We start from the raw sequence: 19,637 nt of genomic DNA, 5'->3' as shown, positions 1-19,637 counted from the left end.
ATTCAAACATTCGTAATGAATAAATGTAAATAAATTGCACTGAGCTGTTCTGCTTTTAAGCAAAATGTTCTAGTGACGTAACAAATGCTGTTCAACTGAGTTACAGCATACTGAACCGGACTGGAGCCATCCCTTATGTCTTATTGTTTTCTGCATGATTGCAGTACCAGCCATACTTTCACCTGATGGTCTACAGGTAACAAAGAACAGAAGCCCAGACAGCGGCGCCATCCCTAATCTGCAGGAACCTGTTATTTTGTTCATTTCAATTTTAAAAGTCACCAGCATGCAGGAAATAAAGTCTACAAAACTCAGATTTTTCTGGCAGACAACCACTGACCCCTCACCTTAGTTTTGAAATCCTCCTTATTTGTGAGGTGTCAAGGTTGACAAGTGTACAGACACGAGAATGACAACATGGATTTAGTGCCTGTACCTCACACAATAAAAAACAATTTGATATGTCACAAAAGAAACATCAAGAGATTGTTTCAGGTCAGGACAATCCATGCACTGTATGTTTATGTTTCTCTGAATGACTGACTGTAACTGAAGCCACCAGCTATGTGGTGGCTTTGTTTAGAAATCAGTCATTGACAGTTAGAGGATTGTCTCCTTATTAACAAAAACACCTCACAAAGCCAAAGCTGTTGATGAAGGATTTGATGCAGAAGAGGCACATATGAAACAATAGAAAGAGAAGGAGCAGTGATGTGTTTTGATAGGAGGTCAGGGGGAGGGGTGGGAGCTGCATGGGTATTTGGGTCAACCAGTGGACCAGTGGATGGAGCAACACTTCTGACAATGAGGAGACGAAATTAGATGAGAGGGAGGTGAGGGAACTCCAAAATCCCCAAATCCAGTTAATCGAGGGAAATCTCCACAGCGGTCTAAAGGCAACAGCTTTGAGCAAAACAAATGCCTCGAACCGGATGCGGCGTGGAGCATGGCATGAGTGGGTGTTTATCATGCTTGGTTAATCCATTAGCTACATGCCGAGAGGGGGGCTTTTGTTCAGGAGAGCCCTTTGCTTTGGCTCACAGAAAGGCAAATCGTAGAGGAGGAAAACAGTCACTGACTAGCTTCTTCTACTTTTTTTTATCACAGCCAACAAGCAGAGATAGAACTGAGACAGAAATAATGACATGAATCTGATTGGAATTCTAATTTAGAGTAGACTATCTAGTGAGTTATTCATAGGAGGCAAACAATACCTTCCCACACGCACACAAAAACCCAAACATTGGCAGTACCCTCCAAGGTTTAGGCACCATCACACTGCTTTGATTCACTCTCTCCTCTCTCAACAGTCAAAGATCCTCACAAACAAGCAATGAGACTATAAGAGCACTGGGAATCCCCGTCCCCTCTAAAGCGAGTGCACAGGCACCCAATTGCAGCGCCGAGCCAGCAGCATCAACACGTCAAGAGAGTCAAACCCTGAGACAAAGAGCGGCAACACACCCGGAGAGAAGGGAGGACACAACCCCCCGCCACAGCAACAAAAGCTTACCCCCGGTCCTCCATTAACAGCGGCTAAGGCTGCAGCTAGGAGAAAAGAGACACGTGGGCTCCTCCAGCAGTCAGCCCCTCTCCTCCTCGCCTCCTCTTCTCCCCTCCCGTTGGCTTGTCTCTGCGTCCTCCTCTCTGACTGACGGAGCATCAGCGAGCAGAGCAGGAGGGAAGAGAGGACCACTAATCTGTGATCTGAGATCTTCCTGCCCGGAGCACTGTGCAGGAAAAGACAGTGTGTGTGTGTGTGTGTGTGTGTGTGTGTGTGTGTTTCTCAATGAGTGAGAGATAATCCTGTGGTGCTCTGCTTGAATGGCTCAGACAGTGTAGGAGGCCAGAGGGACAGAGAGGAGGGAGACAGAAAGGGAAGGGGAGGGTGTGGAGTAGGTGGGCTACTGCTGCTGTTTGTGAGCAGAGCTGTAGATGCTGTGGATGTGGATGTGAGGCGTTTAATGATCAGAACTTGGTGGTATGAACAGTCAGAGGTCAGCTGAATTATTTAATTAATTATTTAAATTATTGATATTCCGATACTTCCTTGACACTACGTGCTTAGAATTACAGTATCAAAAATACCAAAACTATATAAAAAATTATCTAAGGGTTCATTCAAGTCCTCAGTCCAGTTCAGTCTTTATTGTCCTGCCTGAAATGTAGTTTGCAGCTTAGCAAATACCAGACAGTGACATTTTTGCACCAGCACAAACATATACTATTTTGTGTGCCTAGGACTTTGTTATATTGGTATTGGCCTTGGCACAGTTTCATTCTGAGGCATTTTCACACTTTTTTGACTGGAGTGGCACAAATGGGGTACTGGTTTTTTGCACATGCACACACAGGCAAGTGAACATATTGGATTAACATTACTTTACGCTTCTCATTTCTACTTTAATTACTATCATTAAAGTATCTTAAAGTTTCTTATATTCCTGAGTTTAGGCCTGTGCCTTTGTCTTGCATTTGTTTGGCATCATTGTTTGGCTATCTCTTGTTATATTACTTCCTGAATATCCTGCTTTGTCTGTCACAATACTTTGTCAACCACTTTGTTTTAAAGGAGCTTTATAAACTTTAGTTAAACAATGTGTTTTGATACAGCTGGGCCTATGATACAGTAGTTATCATTTGGATATTTTTCTGCTTCTGCTGTCTGACAATTGAATGAATAAATTAATGACGCCACAGGTCATAATGCCACTCCTAAGCTGCTGCAGTGAGACGTCTTTGTCATCTGTTACACTGATATTTAAAGGCATAAAATGCAGCATTTTACAAAAAAAAAGAAACATAATCCCTTTCAATCATCACTTATGACCTACTAAAAATGTGTGGTGGTGGCTGTGTCTACTTAACCAACCCAAAGCGTCAGTATTTGATTAGGGGTGGGGGGAATAATGATTCTTAGATGCATCACAATGCAGACGTGGAAGATTCTGAATCGATTCATAAAATTCAAAAATCAATTTTCTAAATGTTAACTAACATGAAGTTGATGGAGCGAAAAAGGCCGACCTCAGCTGTGAGGGCAACGCAGCACCCTGACAGTTATCAACACTTAACAGGGAGAGATGTACTTCATCATCTCAAAAGGCAGTGGGTGCAATCATGTTTTGATTTAGTGTCTAAATAATTGCGTTTGCGAGATGAACATGAAGTGTATTGTGAATCATTTTTACCTTCACCCAGAGACATTAAGACGTGAGGAGCGGAGCAGCAATCAGCCGTAATAAACAAGAGCAGCTGAGCGACACACACCGCGGCATTATATAACTTAAAACACCACTGTGGTGAAGAAACACTCTTTGTTCAGTCTGTTCACCTCTAAAACTCTGCGCCAGCTCTGCATGCTGGACAGTGATGTCTTTCCTCAGAGCTAATGGTGAAGCAGAGAAGCTGCTCTCCACTGCTGGAGGCACAACGTTAATAACAACAAACACAGCGAAACAGTACGCCTCCACCTCATTTTTTTATTCTAATATAGGCAGGAGACTTAATGATGCTTTCAAAATGATTTATTCATTCATTAATGCAATTAACTCTTTTAAAATAAAAAGGCAGACAAAGATATTAACACTCCTAAAGGTAACATGTGTATCATGTTTACTCCTAAATGATGCTTCTTTTTTTGGTGAGGATGGCTGAATGGGACCAGCAGTATAATCAGCATCCCCTGCCTGAAAGCTTAAGATTTTGATGCATCTAGATGCATCGAGAATCATTTTATCATCGAATCATAGCCCTCTGAATCATAATCGAATTGAATCATGAGATTCCAGCCCTTATATTTGATGTCCTGGGAATGAGACACAACAACAAACTGTCTTTCTGGTGTTTTTACAAACAGCTCCCTCAAATCCTACTGATTCTGCCTTCAAAATGAGTGATCACAGAGAAGTCTAAAGGAGTTTGACTGATACACTCTGAAAATTAACTGACTCTGGGAAAGGTTACCTACTTATTTTGACTTAGTGTGGACATTTTCTGAGAAGGAGGGAGGGAAGCTATAGAAGATACAATGAGAGTTTGAGATGTAAGATTTCAGTCAAGTTGTCCAGGTAATAAAAGAGGCTTCATTTTAATACATCACAAATTCTCTTCAGGCTCCAGCAAAAAAAACAGGCAGGGTGGTGGATAACTAACAGGAGTTCACGACAATATCAAGATGAGCATCTGAAGGGTGGAGGTGACCCTTAGATACACGTAAGATGTTTGGAATTTGTATGAAGGCCAGAGAGCAGGTCTGCCCTGTTGACATGGCGGCCATAAAATGATTAATAATTAGACATGCTGTCGTTAAGTTCAGAACAAAAGTTAAGCTACGCAACTGCACCGTGTGTATGGATTAAAATGCAGAGCCATGCACCTCAGATCTGCTACTGTGAGGAAACAATTCACCAGCTCTCTGCCTGGCAGCATTATTTAAAGCACAGTCATTATCCAAGACATCCTGTGTGTTCAAAAACAACAGAGCGAGATCTCCGTCACAGCCTCAGCCGCAGCCTCATCACCTTGCCAACCAAACTGACATGGTGTCTCAGTCTGACTGTCACACTGAGACAAGGGAGCACACAGAGTACAGAGAGCCAAGTGGACAGCTGTGGGTTTTTTGCTGAGTGATCTGCGTGGCGTGTTGAGCTGTGAACAGGACAGGTGAGGTGGAGGACAGACAGGCCACAGGGGTGACTGGTGAGGTGAGGACGATGATGAAGACACGACTTACCTACAGTCTGTAATCAGCTGTAATCAGCGGTGTTACACTGGTGACTTTACAAATCATTCAAAAATAAATCGGAGATGCAATTTAAAAGCACATGCAGCAGAACATGGCAGGTATAGGAGGTATAATGTTTACTATGTGCACCGTTTTTGCTCAGTGTGTTATCATGCTAACACATGGAGGATAAATCCAGAAGTACAGACAGTTGTGATGCATGCAGGTGAGAGGTGAAACTGTGACACATGCAAGACAGGGATTAAAATGTCCTTTGGGATATCTCTCTCTAAGTCTCCTTGTCAGCTAATTCTCAGTATCAAAACATACAATGCCCCTTCTGAACATCCAGCCATACAAAACCAGCAACTGACTGCTTCAAGTGACATTATGTCATAAACCGCAATGATTTTTTGGTATTCGTCTCCTGAAATCACATGCAACATCCTTGTGGTTAGAGTTTAGTGATTTAAAAGTCCATATTTTGTGACAGTTCAAATGGTCAACTTTACATTAAATTATACAGTGAATTTCACAGCCATATTTGTCGTGGACAAAACTACTCTGTCCTCTATCAGCAGTCCTTACCTATGTTTCAGAAACACCATAGTTTTTAAATGAAAGTTACGCTTTTGCTGACAATCTAGCTTCATCCTTTGTGTAATGGTTCAATGTCAGTTCTTCATATTACATTTCTCAGTTAGAGAAGTAACTGAAAAATAAAAAACAAAAATATTTTAAGATCTTCAACTATGTCACTTAAATCCAGGGTTAGGGTTAGGGTATACAATCTCAGAAGGTGGAGAAAGACAAAACTTACTTACGTACTTATATTTAAAACTCTCAAATGACCACACCCACAAAAAATTCAGTTGCTACATTCAACACCCGACTGACAGAATGACAGACATTCACTGATCACAGCTGACATGCTTTTTAATAAATATCCATCCACCCCACTTGAATTAAAGATTCAACATGAGGCAGACATATCACCCTCATAATAACAGCAGCTTGTCATTTGATCTAATCTTAACCTTTCACAGAATCCATTAACAATGATTAAGGCTGAGTATGATACCTCAGTACCTTATCATTTCATGTCTGCAGGGGACTGAAAACTGGGATTGAATGCTTGATATCAAGATTTCCTGATCTAAATCTGTAAACTTGACCCAAATATTTTCAGTAGACAGCCTGAGTTACATAGTGGAGGTTTAGGGTTCGACAAAAGCGGACATTTAGGAGGTGGAGGGAGTCCAGTGACTGATGAGAACGTTGCATTAACAACTACATCAACACTGACTGAATCTACATGAAATGTGCTTCAGAGAGGATGCCGCAATATTGGAATGGTTTGCTAAAATAATGTGGATTTGTGTTTTACCAGTCTGGACTGACTGTTTTATTTTGTCTCAGTGTGATCAAATACATTTTTATTATGATTATGCTGTAGTTAATTCTATATTCTATTGTCTTTACTGTGGATTTTATGGCATTTTAATGTCTAGAGCAATGGACCAAATTAATTTCCCTGTGTGGGATATTAAAATTAATGTGAATTTTAATCTGAATTATAATATACTGTAAATTAAACATATTACATTAAGTAACACCAAACAAGGTTTCCCCTCAGCATGGCCAGAATGGTGGAAAAGAGAGTTTCAAAAAGCCATAACAGATTTCACAGGGCCCTACATCAAGTCAATGCTAAAAAACTCACTACAGACTTAAAAATATTAAAAATGCATCAGTGCTTAAGGGGGGTCAACTAAGGCCCAGTGGGCAGGCGGGTTTACAATACACTGGTGGAAACCTGCTTAAATATAAAAACCATAAAACTTTTATGAATGAGCTGTAAAACAAAGAAAGTGAAACGATACTGTACTCTGCTTCAGTTCATACATCATTACTGAAGAGAAAAGACAGCAGAAACAAAAAAACATAACAAAGGTTGCTACCATTTTTCAAAGTAGTTGATAAAATGAGGTGACACTTCAAAGAAAAGCAAGACAATAAATATACTGCCTCTTAAGCACCCTGACAATCACACAGCAGCTTGTTTTGCTGTTTGAAAAAGAAATCAATTTATGATTTCCACTATCAATAACATATTCATACACCCTCACACACACACAAACAGACACAAATATCCACATTATGTCCCAACAGAACTGCCCTCTGCACTCTGAGCACAAACAACTCCTGTCCTGTACGGTGAGATCTCGGTCCCATTATTCAAATACAGCACTTTTTCTTTCCCTGAGGACAAACTGCGTTGCTGCTGCTGCCCTCATCAGATTCAGCTCCTATATATAGAAGCTCATTCATCAATAATTCACACTGCGGTGTAAACAGATAGAGGAGATGACCAACCGAACTCACGTGGAGAAACTCTTTAAGGTTTGATGTAATCTCACGTCACTGTCAAGATAATTGGATTATAAAACAAAGGGATCAATAAAAAGTGAGCAGCAGCACTACAGGCCTGAACAAGAACTTTGTGTATAATGCATTTTACACCTCGAGGGCAGTTTGGCATTTGAATTCATGAAAAATAAATGTCACGGCTAATACTAACAGCACCAAACACATTTACTTTGTGTGCTGCCAACTACTGCCAAGATCAATGTGTGAGCTCATCTGAAAAGCAATCTTATAATACATGAAACAATACACTTTCACTGAGATTAATATATCACCACGGACGGTCCCTGATAAACAATTCCAGCCCCGCAAAAACCCCCTGGATTCCCAGGTGACGTCTCGGCTGCAGGTAAATAAAATCTGAATGAAAAAAGAGAAGCTGTGCGGCTCTCGCCTCCCTCAAAAGCTGTTACTATGATCGAGAAAGCCTTGATAAAAGGTACTTAACCCTCAGCTGCTCTCATGGTGTTGCATAACAGCCAGCAGCAGAGGAATGTTGGTGTTGTGCTATTCGCCAGTACAAATATGTGTAGCTGTAAGAATAAAAAAGTAGTGTTCAGAGGATCAGACAAATGAGGAAAGGTGTCGATGCTGTTTCCAAACAAACAGGAACTCATTGCTGTTTCTCTACAATATTCATGTCTCATCAATTATACACAAGCTCTGGACAGAAGCAGATTTAAATACATGAACAATGGTCTCATTTTAAGCCAAGTCACGGTCTCATGGCAGTTTGTGAAACAGTCACCAAATCGATCTATTAGATTCAAATAAATAATCATGAATTTCTGATTTTTTCTGTGACACAGTACAACTTAGGTTTAGGAAAGAAAATCATGGTTTGAATTAAAGTAACTAGTTCCTTTAATCAATCAACATTGACTCTTGGTCTCACATATTTGACCCACCCATCATCCTCCCAATTAAAATATCGACAAATCATGTCCATGTACACACATCTAGAGACTGCATGTCATGACTGTTTCACGAACCGCGGTGACACCAGACTGTTTATGCAGCTACAGCCTTCATCCAGTACAATTAATGTCTACTTGATCAGCAAGAGCAAAAGGTAATCATCAAATTGGATGGCAATTATCCACACAGGAAATAGAGCCTCAGATGATCAGCGACAGAGCTACTGTGGGAGATAAATTAAAAGTTGAGTCATGCACAGGCCGTCACATTAATCTGTGCACCAGGGGTATGCCTCTGAAATGCTATTGTGAATACGTAGAGGAACGCTGTTTCTACTGCATATGTCTGAAGCAATTTGACTCTACAGGGAGCTCCACAAAGGCTGATTAATTGCCTCGGGTGATGTCACTTAAGGCAGCAACAGTAGGGGGCTAGAGACTACAAGTTTGAAGATGGAAAAAAGTCTGGCAGTGTAGAATCAGAGACAAGTGAGGTTGTCATACCTCTTTAGCCCGTTCCTCATCCCTGCTTGTGGCTAGCAGCTCAAGCCTACCTTAGCTGCTACTAACATGACACACTAAAATCTCCCATCAAACTTTCAGTGGTCGAGCTGCTTTGTGGGTAATTTCTACAAACAGATATCTGCATAGAGATATTGAATCTGTAGGCAAGGTATATATTGTCGTATATATTGTTTCTCAGCTCCAGCAGACTGTAAACATGAGCAGCGCATTGAGGAACAACTCTGAATCCACATGGCTGTTATCTGTTCATCCCCTGGCTACACCGGAAGCCCTGAAACACTGGCTATTGCCCCCAGAGGCCAAAGTTTCATCAGACAATAGCTGATGGGTTCTGAAACTGCCTTGTGGGTAATGTAGGCACCTGGGTTTGACGAAGGAAAAGAATGCATGGATTACAAAAGATGGTATCTCTGTTTCTGCTGCATTGATTCTGATCCTTTTTCTTAAAGTGTACATTGCCGGTGCAGTGCTAAATTGGTGGAGTGCTCTTTTAAAGTCTGCATCCCTCAATTAGATAAGGCAAAGATCAAGGTCCACGTGCAGTTAATCTAAGATGACTTTTTGACCATGACCTGTTTTAAAGGGACAGTTCACCTAGAAATCCTGTGGTGTACCTGTAGTGTTGTTTTTCCATCTAGATGGTTCTGGCAGGAGTTTCTGGCTTTTGGATTTCTGCCTTTTCTTCAGTATAATGGAACTAAGTGAAAGCAGTCCGTCATGAACCTGAAACTGCTTTCTTTCTATGGCAGACATAAAATAGTTCCTACATGAAACTGCTCCCAGCGAGGGCTGTGGATTATTTTGAGTAACCAGGTCATGATTTCTGGAAAGAGACAGTGCCGTTGAGTTTTTTAAATGCATTTTTTGGCATTTTGAGCACCGTAGGCCGAGTGCCATCTTAGTTCCATTATATTCAAGAGAAGGCAGACATCTCTACGGCTGATATATCTCCAAAACTTGGCAAGTCACACCAAAACAATCTACAAAGATAAATAGCACCACTGTTCCTTTAAATAGTGTTTGAATTACACAAAAGAAAATTTCATTCACTGGAGTTCATCATCTGTTATGTGACAGCTAACAAGGAAACAACTACTGGAAAAAGCTCACAACTGGTATGAAATACAAGCATAAAAATGTAAGGTCTAAAAGCAGACATTCAGACCTGTCATTACAGATCAGAATAGTTTACTGAACCTGGTCTGTCCTCTGTGCAGGCGCTCAGTCCTCGACAGCGTCACTCCAAGTACTTTCTGACAGCTTTTAGGAGAACTGACACCTGAAACTCAAAGAGCGTCACTGCTCACCTGCAACCATGACACATCCTGAGGTCTACAGTAGCACGCCTTTTCACACACACACACACACACACACACACACACACATACACACACACACACACACACACACACACACACACACACACACACACACACACACACACACACACTGTGAGACTGAACTTTGACAGGGCCCGGAGAAGACACATTAGATCATCAATAATTAGCTAGCTGCGAGCGAGGGCGGAGACTGAGGGCTCTCCCTCGTCAAACACATTCCTTAGACGGGCGCCATGTGGTCAGGCAAAGGAGACTCAGAGAGGGACAGAGAGAAGGACGAAAGAGACATAAAGTTACTCATCACATAGATGGATTCTGACAGGAAGAACAGAGAGAGGAGACAGTCACACAGGTGGTTAGATAAAGGACAGACAGGGACGAGACAGCATCAGGGCATCGGGTCGGCCGTGCTGCATCCATTCAATCAATACAGATTTACCGATGTACAATGAACGCCACATGTGAAGGATGAATAGTCTGAGTCTTTTTCAACTGAGGGAGAAAGATGTCTGCGTCACAGTAACTCAATATATATTTTTTTTATTATGCAGAAATAAAAGAATTTTAGCATCGCAAAAATAGCAAATTACCTTGGGAGTATGCCATTTTTTTCACAGAAACAAAAGCATAATTAATGCTTCAAAACATTCAAGGACAAATACACAAAGCTCTTTTGTTATTTAGTGTGATGCTGTGAATGAAATGAATCAGAGCGGGCAGGTGTGTGTCCTCTCATAATAGACAGAGACGCTTCCCCCTGAAGCAGCCGCTGATCAACACACGGCACAGAGGATAACAACTTGCAGGATTGTCGCCTAAAATCTGCAAAGTCCTGAAAGTCTCACATCAGGCCAGTTATGTGTCTGCCCACAGACAGATGCTCATCTTCTCCCCTGTGTGTGCCATCTGTGTATCATCTAATCATGTTTCTCCCAGCGGGGCTCGCTCCATTTGACCCCGGTGTTCTATCCCATTATAGCAGGAAGTAATATACGACCCCTGTGCAGGCAAAAGAAGAGCTGAATGAGCTGCAGGCCTGCTCTTATTACTTGTACAGAGAACACAATCTTATAATTGAGTCTGTTGTCCTGCAGTGATTTGACAACATCCAGGCCCCCCATCTAAAATTCTCAAAAATCTTTTAATTATTGGCATTATTTCTATCTTATCTGTTCAATTAGTGAGTATTTTCCGTTCTTCTTCTGAAAACTTAATATATCCAACAAAAACCTTTGCCTCTTTTTTTGTCATGATAACATTTTAATTAGTGTTGACTTTCTCATCTTATTAAGCGTATTTTCGGAGATGTCAAACTACACGATTAAATATTCTGGTCTCCCTCATTAACACTGCAGTGATGCCCTTGAGCAAGATCTTGAAGCACCAACTGCTCCAGGTCCAGAAGACTAAGCAGAGCAGCTCAGTGGGCAGCAGATCAGATTGCACACTCCTCCTTCTCTTTATAAATAGAGATTAAATATTGAAAAAAAAAATTAAATTAACAAATTCAATCTGACTGAGGAGTCATTCCCAACTATAAATACTGACAGTTTTCTACACTGCTGTTATACACAGTTTGATGGGTGGGTACTTAATAAATAGTGCGGTTTGATACCCAACACTAGTCGATCAAGCTGCAGAGCTCCTGCATGGTAGCTTGAGAGCCACAAATACTGCAGCAGAATTATGTGAGTTTGATTAATTCAATGCAGATCAAAAGAAACAAAGATTCTCAAAATATTAATGCTTTTAAATGTGGTCAACAAAACTACTTCATCACAGCCTCTGTTTAGTAACAGTTCTGGAGATTTCTATTGTACCACACAATCTTCCTCAGCAGCTGTCGTGAATTTGCAGATGTTTTTCTGTTAGCTTAAAAACCGAGACTGAAAGTTCACTTTTTGAGCTTGGAAACACACACTTACTGATATCACTGCAGCGTCACTTCACATTTATAATTTACTGTACAGTGAGGGAATGAAACCCAGATACAAACTGTGGTTATTTTTATAGGGCGCACACATACATCTGTATATACACAGTACATATATATATATATATATATATTTATTTTTGCTGGTGCTGGGTGGCAATAATTTGAACAAAAGAACAAATGAATACCAGCACACTGCTGTCATGTTCTCAGTTCTTGTCTAATTCTACTACACATGGACACATGGACATGGTCTTCTACTAGAAATTCTACCTTCACCACTCTTTCACATGACTTCTTGCAAAGATTAAAGAGAAAAAAAGCATGGCAGAGAAATCTGTATGCATGTGTACGGCTGTGAAAGACCATTTAATATTCTGTGTCAAGCCAATTTCTCATACTCCAGGGCTAAAAGAATTCAATCAATACTCAAGGGCCAGTGTGGAGGACTCTCTGTGCTCTCCATCCCAGGTTGTTTGTAATCGATAAGTTTTTTTCCCCGATGCCCGGTGCACAGAGTCGGAGTCAGTGCAGACAGGGTGTGTATTGAAGGTCCAGGTTCAGCTGCTAGAGTCAAAGTGTGTGCACACTGAAGCTGATACTGAGCAGGAAAATGGAAGTGACTCATTCATTCAAAGACAGTGCAGCTGCTAAAAGCTATGAGAGCTTCACTCACACACACACACACACACACACACACACACACACACACGTCCAGCGCCCACTCACACAAAAAGCCTCTGTTGTTGTTCTCATGAATGAGAACTCCTCCGGCTGTTAGAAGTGAGATCCACTGAGAGGAAACACCATCAGTGATGCGCTCAGTGTGAAGGCTGCTGAAACTCTGAATCACCATCAATCTACAATACAGTAACAGCTTTTCCAAGTATAAATAATCAAAAGTAAATCAAATCTGTGTTAAAACAACTAGTTAAGTAAACAACAAATCGAAATACAGATATATAGATTTGATAATCAAGTGCTTGTTCACACAAAAAAAAATTCTCTGGTTCAAGCTCCTCAAATGTGAGGATTTGCTGCTTTTCTCTGTCATATTTGACAGCAAACAGATTATATTTCATTTTTGGAGTAAACTGGATAAAATGAGGAATCTCAAGATGACAGGGTCATATAGACAAAACAACTAATTAAGAAAATAAGCTATGAAAACTGACAACAGGTTTTAAAGTTCATTCAAATTATCTTCATCAGCAGATGGTGTTTCTCCACTTGTCATTAATACATTTTAACTAAATGTTTCAGCCAAAATTGAAGAGAGGAAAAGAGGTGCCACTAAAACTGGGCAAACTCCATCTGATCATCTGTTAGCCTATGACTGAAAGCTCCACTTCAGCGCCTTAATATATGTGCCTTGTAATGAGATCGTTTTGTTAAGTTGTATAATTTAGTCATGTTTCAAGTAAAAGTACAAAACGTTGGCTGCTTTTCAAATGGGAGCCTTTTTTCACAATTTTCTCACATTTGATGTACTAAACAGTTACTCAATCAGAAAAACAATCAACAGATTAATCGATAATGGAAATGATCGTTAGTTGCAGCCAAAGATAAAATGCAAAGCAGCCATTAAGGTACAGAGCAACAAGTTATAAAGACAACATTGACGTATATTATTTTATGTTGGGTGTAGCCGTAATCCCTGCACAAAGAGCAGAAACAATAAACTGATAAGGAAAAGTTTCTACTCGGTGTCTAGGAAAATTTGTTAACAACTTTCACAGAACATAAAACTCAAGTACCTCGATACAGTAGCTTCAACTTTCATGACTGACAATGAAAGTAATTGCTAGTTGCAGCCCTTCTTCAAACACAGTCACTCCAACTGCTGCACACAGACCCCATCTTTAACAAACCCAGTTGTCATGGCAACGTGAAGCCCTCTTCCTTCCTCCTCCTTTGGCTCTACAGCACTTCACAGACACTATAAATCCGACACGCTCGAGCCACAGAGGAGCAAAGCAAACCTGCAGCCAACAACCTCTAATAGCCTCTCCTTGTTCCTCTTAAGCTGTGAGATGAACCATCTACAGCAGAGATGCCCCAGAGACACACACTGATTTATGACACTCGAGAAAGCGGAAGCACGCACGTCACATGATGCAGATTTACGACGACTTATCACACAGCTCAACGAAACTCTCAGCAGTCATCATGCACAGCGTGACTTACATTAAACTAGCCTAACATGTAGCTTGAACAACCCTACAGCCATGCAGCACTGGTCACATCTACTTGTGGATGCATCATCGCAGGTTCGGGCCCTGAGTCTCAACAGTTGTGAGCAGCTCAAAAAAGGCTAAAAGTGTTTTCTTTTTTCTCTTAAAACAGAAAATACAAATTACAAAAACTCAGGATCAGTAAATACAATTTGATGTCATTTATTTTGTCTTTATTTTGTGTTTTCATCTTGTCAACCCTTAGATTTATCCTGGCTCTCTGACCTAAGGTTGGGGCAAGTTTTTCTCAATTAATTGAATCTATAAATTGTTGTGTCTATAAAACATTTCAAAATCAGTGAAAAATGCCCATCACAATATCCTGAAGCCCAAGGTGACATTATCAAATGTCTTCTTTCGTCTGACCAACAGTCCAAAATTATTAAAAAATATTCAATTTCCTAGGACGTGGGACAGAGAAAAGCAGCATAGTTTGACATTTGAGAACCTGGAATATCAAATTGTTGGCTGTTTTGCTTGAAGAATGATTTAAATAATTCATCAATTATCCAAATAATTGGCGGTTAATTTGGAAATTACTTAAATTACTGGAAAACCCTCAAAATATTCAGTATATCGACACAAAAGACAAGGAAAAGCAGCAAGGAACGAAGTATTGTTCAGTATTTTGGCTTGAAAAAGCAAATACGTTGGATATATCTTGAGACAGATCTTAACCCATACTATCTATGTGTTCATGAATTCATCATGAGGCAGGGACCTGGATGCACCTCAGGATAAAAGAGCTGCACGGCTGAACTGTGTTGGCATGAAGCCGTTTGCTGCTGATCTGCACTGAGCAGCCTGCTGGTTAGATTCTGCTGATTCAGAATCTATATGCACGGTGCAGCACAGTCAGACAGTATAGACACGACGGGGGAATTTCTAATCACTGTCTGGGACACTGAGACACCTGAGACACCTCATACATAACACAGCTCCCACGTCTATTGTAGATTTGCCTTTCATGACTACTGATTTGCTGAATCAGCTCTGGGTGCAAAGTGGGAACTTCTAACCCCATGGACACCAAAACCAACCAGACAAAAGCGGGACAATTGTTGAACTGAAATGATTAAGCAAGGAGTTAATCAATAAAATGTAATCTGCAACACTTTGTCTATAGTCAATTTATCATTTAGGTAAATTTTAAAGCAAAAATGCACCCAAAATTTCTCGTTTCAGTCGCTCAGAGGTGAATATTTAGAGATTATCTTAACCTGTTTCCTCCTTCGTTCACTCATTCACTTCTCCCTACACAAAGCAGAGGTTTCTCAGCATCATCGTAAATGAGGACAGTCCCTCAATGATTCCTCCAGATTAAATAAAGGCTGAATGAAAAGTGGGAGATGGGCTTCCTCAGGGGGTCTGCAAACAGTTTCAAGGGAGGCTCAGTGAATGGAAATGAAATAATATTACATTAGTTATTATATTAGTAATTTTCCCACTTTCCCAGAAACTAATAAATGCATTTGGACAGAACTTTTTAAAGTATTTTACGTGGTGTGAAGTTATGTAAAACAGCAATATTAGGTTGTCTTGGGTATCTTGTTGAGTGTCTGTGGGATCAGATATAATCATGATCAAACACACATCAGTGATCAGTAAAATGAGATTTCATCATCATACTGCATCTTCACTGTCAGGTACAGAGTAGGAAAACAGTATTTTTCATGCCTATAAAAAACAACAGACAGTGGGATAGTTAACATACAGTAGTGTACATGCTATGAACACTACTTTCATTGTGGGGATATTTCAGATCATTATAGCAAATAGAGAGACATTAGGAGACAGCCTTAGTCAGTGCAATGAATATATTTGAATTTTAAACTGGTAGTCAGACAAAACAAACTGTTTTGGACATCATGGTCGGTTCTGAGTACTGTGATTTCACTTTGTATAATTTTCTGATATTTTTCAGACAAAACAATTAATCAGTCAATCAAGAAAACAATCAGCAGGCAACTCAGTGATACGAATAATTATTAGTTGCAGCCTTAGAAATTTGGAATTGAAAACATTATTTAAAGGATCATGATAGCACAGGAGAGGCCTGCATTGAAAACCAGCAGTAATTTTAAAACAAACACAGCAAAATGTGTGTTTATGGATTAGAGTTGCAATGAGTATTGTCAATTCAATGATTAGTCTAGTTGTAAACTATTATGATTGATTCATTGTTTTATTCTTTGATTGCCAATTCTCAAATTTTGGTTTCTTTACTCCTCTGTGACAGTAAACTGAATATCTGGGTTGCAGACAAAACAAGATATTTGAGAATGTCACCTTGGGATTTGTGAAAAAACGAGCAACATTTTTCACCATTTTCTGACATTTTATGGACCAAACAATGAATCAGTTCATCGAGAAAATGATCAACAGATTAATCAATGATGAATATAAGCGTCAGGCTAGTTGTAGTCCTGTTTTTCCATCACAGAGCTGCCTGACACCTTTCACAAAACACAAGACAATGAAGGACATTTATTTTCTACCAAGACATGACAATTCTTTCATGCAATTGTTATCTCATGCTGGTCTGTCACTCTACAGTTGCACAACACAGCACGCCCTGGTATGTAATGACAGCTCTGCCCTTTTCCCCCACTGTATCACAGTAACACCCACCACACCCCATCACAAGTCAAACTGCCCGAATCCTTCCCTGTGCGACATCAGCTGGACAGAAAAGACGGAGGAAGCAAACCCCTGGCCCTTTAAGGAAACGCAGCCTGCCTTTCTCCCATGATCCCCCATGAGGATCCTATCTCAGGCTCCAATTACTTTACAGTTCAGACCAGAGCCCTCAGAGCTCTCTCACCATGCAGCATGTACATCTTTACAGTCTCTGGACATGCAGCCAGGAAACTTTAAAGTGACAGCTCGCCCTAAAACCAAAAATATGTGTTTTTTTCTTTAACCTGCAGAGCCATTTATGCACCTAGATGGTTTTGGTGTGAGTTGCATAGTTTTGGAGATGTCGTCCGTAGAGATGTCTGCCTTGTCTTGAATATAACGGAACTGGATGGCACTCAAAATAGACTCTTTCTACAGTAGGAAGAAAGTGATTCCTACATCAAACTGTTCACGATAGTGTCTCTGGATTATTTTGAGTAACCGGGTCATGAATTCTAGAAAGGAACACTGCTGTTGAATTCAATGTTTTTATTTATATTTGGAATTTTGAGCACCACAAGCCCAGTGCCATCTTGTTCAGTTATACTGGATAGAGGGCAGACATCTCATACTGATATCTCAAACAATCTAGATGGAAAACCAGCACTACAGGCCAGAGGGAAAAGATTGTATTGTTGTTTTTGTGGTGAACTGTCCATTTAAGAGGATCATTTCCATTCTTTGGTGTTTTTATCATATTTGTCCATAGATATTATATACATACAGTAGCAGGACTCACCTGTTTGTCTTGGGGCAAGTAAAAGGCCATGCTGGGCTTATAAATCTAGCAAGTTATTGCCTGAATGGGCAAAAAAGAATGAAATAATTTGGATAATCAATGGTTAAAGTAAATTTTTCATGCAGAAATGGCAGAAAATGCCATTTTCAGCTGCTCAAATAGATCAAGATTTCCCACCTTTTCTCAGTTTATCATTATATTAAACTGAAAATATTTGGGTTTTCGACTGACAAAACAAGACATTTAAAGACTTCACTTTGGACTGATGGACCTTTTTTTAACCATTTTCTGATATTTTATAGATGAGATGTTGCAGCCCTGGATTAAACATAAAAATGAAGTTCAGTCTTTGTTGTTTTTTGATAACCTCTAGTAAATAAAATGGTTTGTACAAGGGCAAGTAAAAATTCACTTTGGGCAAGTAGATCTCTGAATCACTTCTTCAAACCAAGCTAGTAAAAAACAGAAAGAAAGAAAAACCTTAATGTTGAATCCTGAGAAACTTTGAAAAGATGCTCCTTCAGGTGCAGAGAGACCTTATAGGAGAGCAGCATGAAACAGAAACAGAAACAGTTATTTAGTGCTGAGTCAATTCTCAGAGGACCTGAGACAAAATGAAATATTTAATTGCCCTGATCCAATCCCAGACACAGATGGAAAAAGCTTAGGATGTCTAAAGCCATATTCATAATCACAAAGGCAAAAAGGGACTAATAGAAAAGAATAAGTTCACCTAATTGCTTTCAATCAGCTAATGTCAGGCTGAGCTCGTGAGCACCAGATGTGACATACCCAGCTTGTAAGTACAAATGGAAATTGGAAGCAAACAGTGGCGTCTATGCCCACTGGGAATAACATGGTCAAATCTATAATTATTTATACAGAAAAAGAAGGCGACTTAGGGTTTAGTCTAATTAATTACATTAGCAACGACGGCTCATCTGTCATGGCTCCTACAAACACAGAGAGGAGTTGAACCGGGAGCTGCAAATCAAATGAGTGTCCCTCATTTGTCACATGAATTAATCCAATTAGACACGCACTCAAATAAAAGCACTTTAACATAAATCCTCTCATGCCTCTCTCTCTGAATGACCCTCAGCTATAGTATTTCTAAGAAATACGACATCGAATTTTTACATGGGATACTCCAGCTAAGATTAATTCTCCAAATTAAATGAACCATGTATTTATGGTTGAATGACTTTCAAAATAGTTGTTTTAAACTTAAGAAAGAAAGGAAAAACTCCTTTTGTAGTTCATTATAAAACACTTGCTCGTGTTCCTCAGTAACCTTTCCCTGCACTCACACAAGCTCCTCTCAAAGCAGAGCTCTGGTTGTTTACACTGTTACTGCAGGTTGATGGGTTTGATTATCAGAAATGAAATGAGCTCATTTCCTCATAACAAACTGTGTAGGAGGCAGATGATTTCCACTCAACAAAAACACTCAGTAACAACAACCATTATGTTCATAATTATCCTGATTAACATTTGTTTAGTCTATAAATGTCAAAATATATAGAAAAATGTCCATCGTGATTATAAAACAAAGAAAATATTAAATTATTTTCATTTATTTGCTTGATAAATGATTTAACTGATTAAGTAGTTATTAACACTATTGTCAGTTAATTAGTGATTAATCAACTGGTGAATATCGCCACCAGTGAGAATGACATGAAATGTACTTAATCAAGAAACTAATGTAGATTATTCTGTTGCATCTAATCGGTTTTTAAACACTGAGTGCAAATACACTGACTGACACAGCTGATGATATATAGCGTACAAATTACAGATATTGTTGGAAAGATTACAGACAAGTACAGCGACTTTAAAGGAGTATTCCAACAACTTTAGTTTTGCACTTCCACCAAGTAGGGAAACTGAGAGACAGATGGAAAAAAAAAAATGTAAAGAAAAGAATCACTTCCTATTACCAGTATCTGCATCTGCCCAGAAAAAAATAGTACTGGTTTGGCTCTTCTCCTGACCATTAGTCCCTGTGCGTAGGGTCCAGCATGTCCCAAAATATAAGTCAGCTGCATCATTAATCAGACTTGCCCTGTCTGGAAAAATGACAAATTCCATACCTCCCTTTGGCTGGCATTTTT

At 39.8% G+C, this 19,637-nt stretch overlaps 1 protein-coding gene across 4 annotated transcripts in view; it reads right to left on the bottom strand.

The window, feature by feature from the left end:
* Positions 1 to 19,637, bottom strand: part of pacsin1b (protein kinase C and casein kinase substrate in neurons 1b) — a 36,434-nt gene that overhangs the window by 14,706 nt on the left and 2,091 nt on the right. Inside the window, exon 1 of one of the 4 annotated variants that reach the window (XM_084738734.1) lies at positions 9,903 to 9,970. The exons of 1 other annotated variant lie outside the window; for it this stretch is intronic. The gene's annotated coding sequence lies outside the window, so the exon portion shown is untranslated. Of the gene's footprint in view, positions 1 to 1,513; positions 1,746 to 9,792; positions 9,971 to 19,637 lie in introns of those variants that run through there. 2 more of the 4 variants (XM_084738724.1, XM_084738716.1) reach the window with 2 other exon arrangements.

The sequence above is a fragment of the Lutjanus erythropterus genome, chromosome 2 (assembly GCF_056507025.1).
Source record: "Lutjanus erythropterus isolate fLutEry1 chromosome 2, fLutEry1.hap2, whole genome shotgun sequence".
Classification (NCBI taxonomy): domain Eukaryota; kingdom Metazoa; phylum Chordata; class Actinopteri; order Lutjaniformes; family Lutjanidae; genus Lutjanus; species Lutjanus erythropterus.
This window is presented reverse-complemented; position numbering and strand designations above follow the sequence as displayed.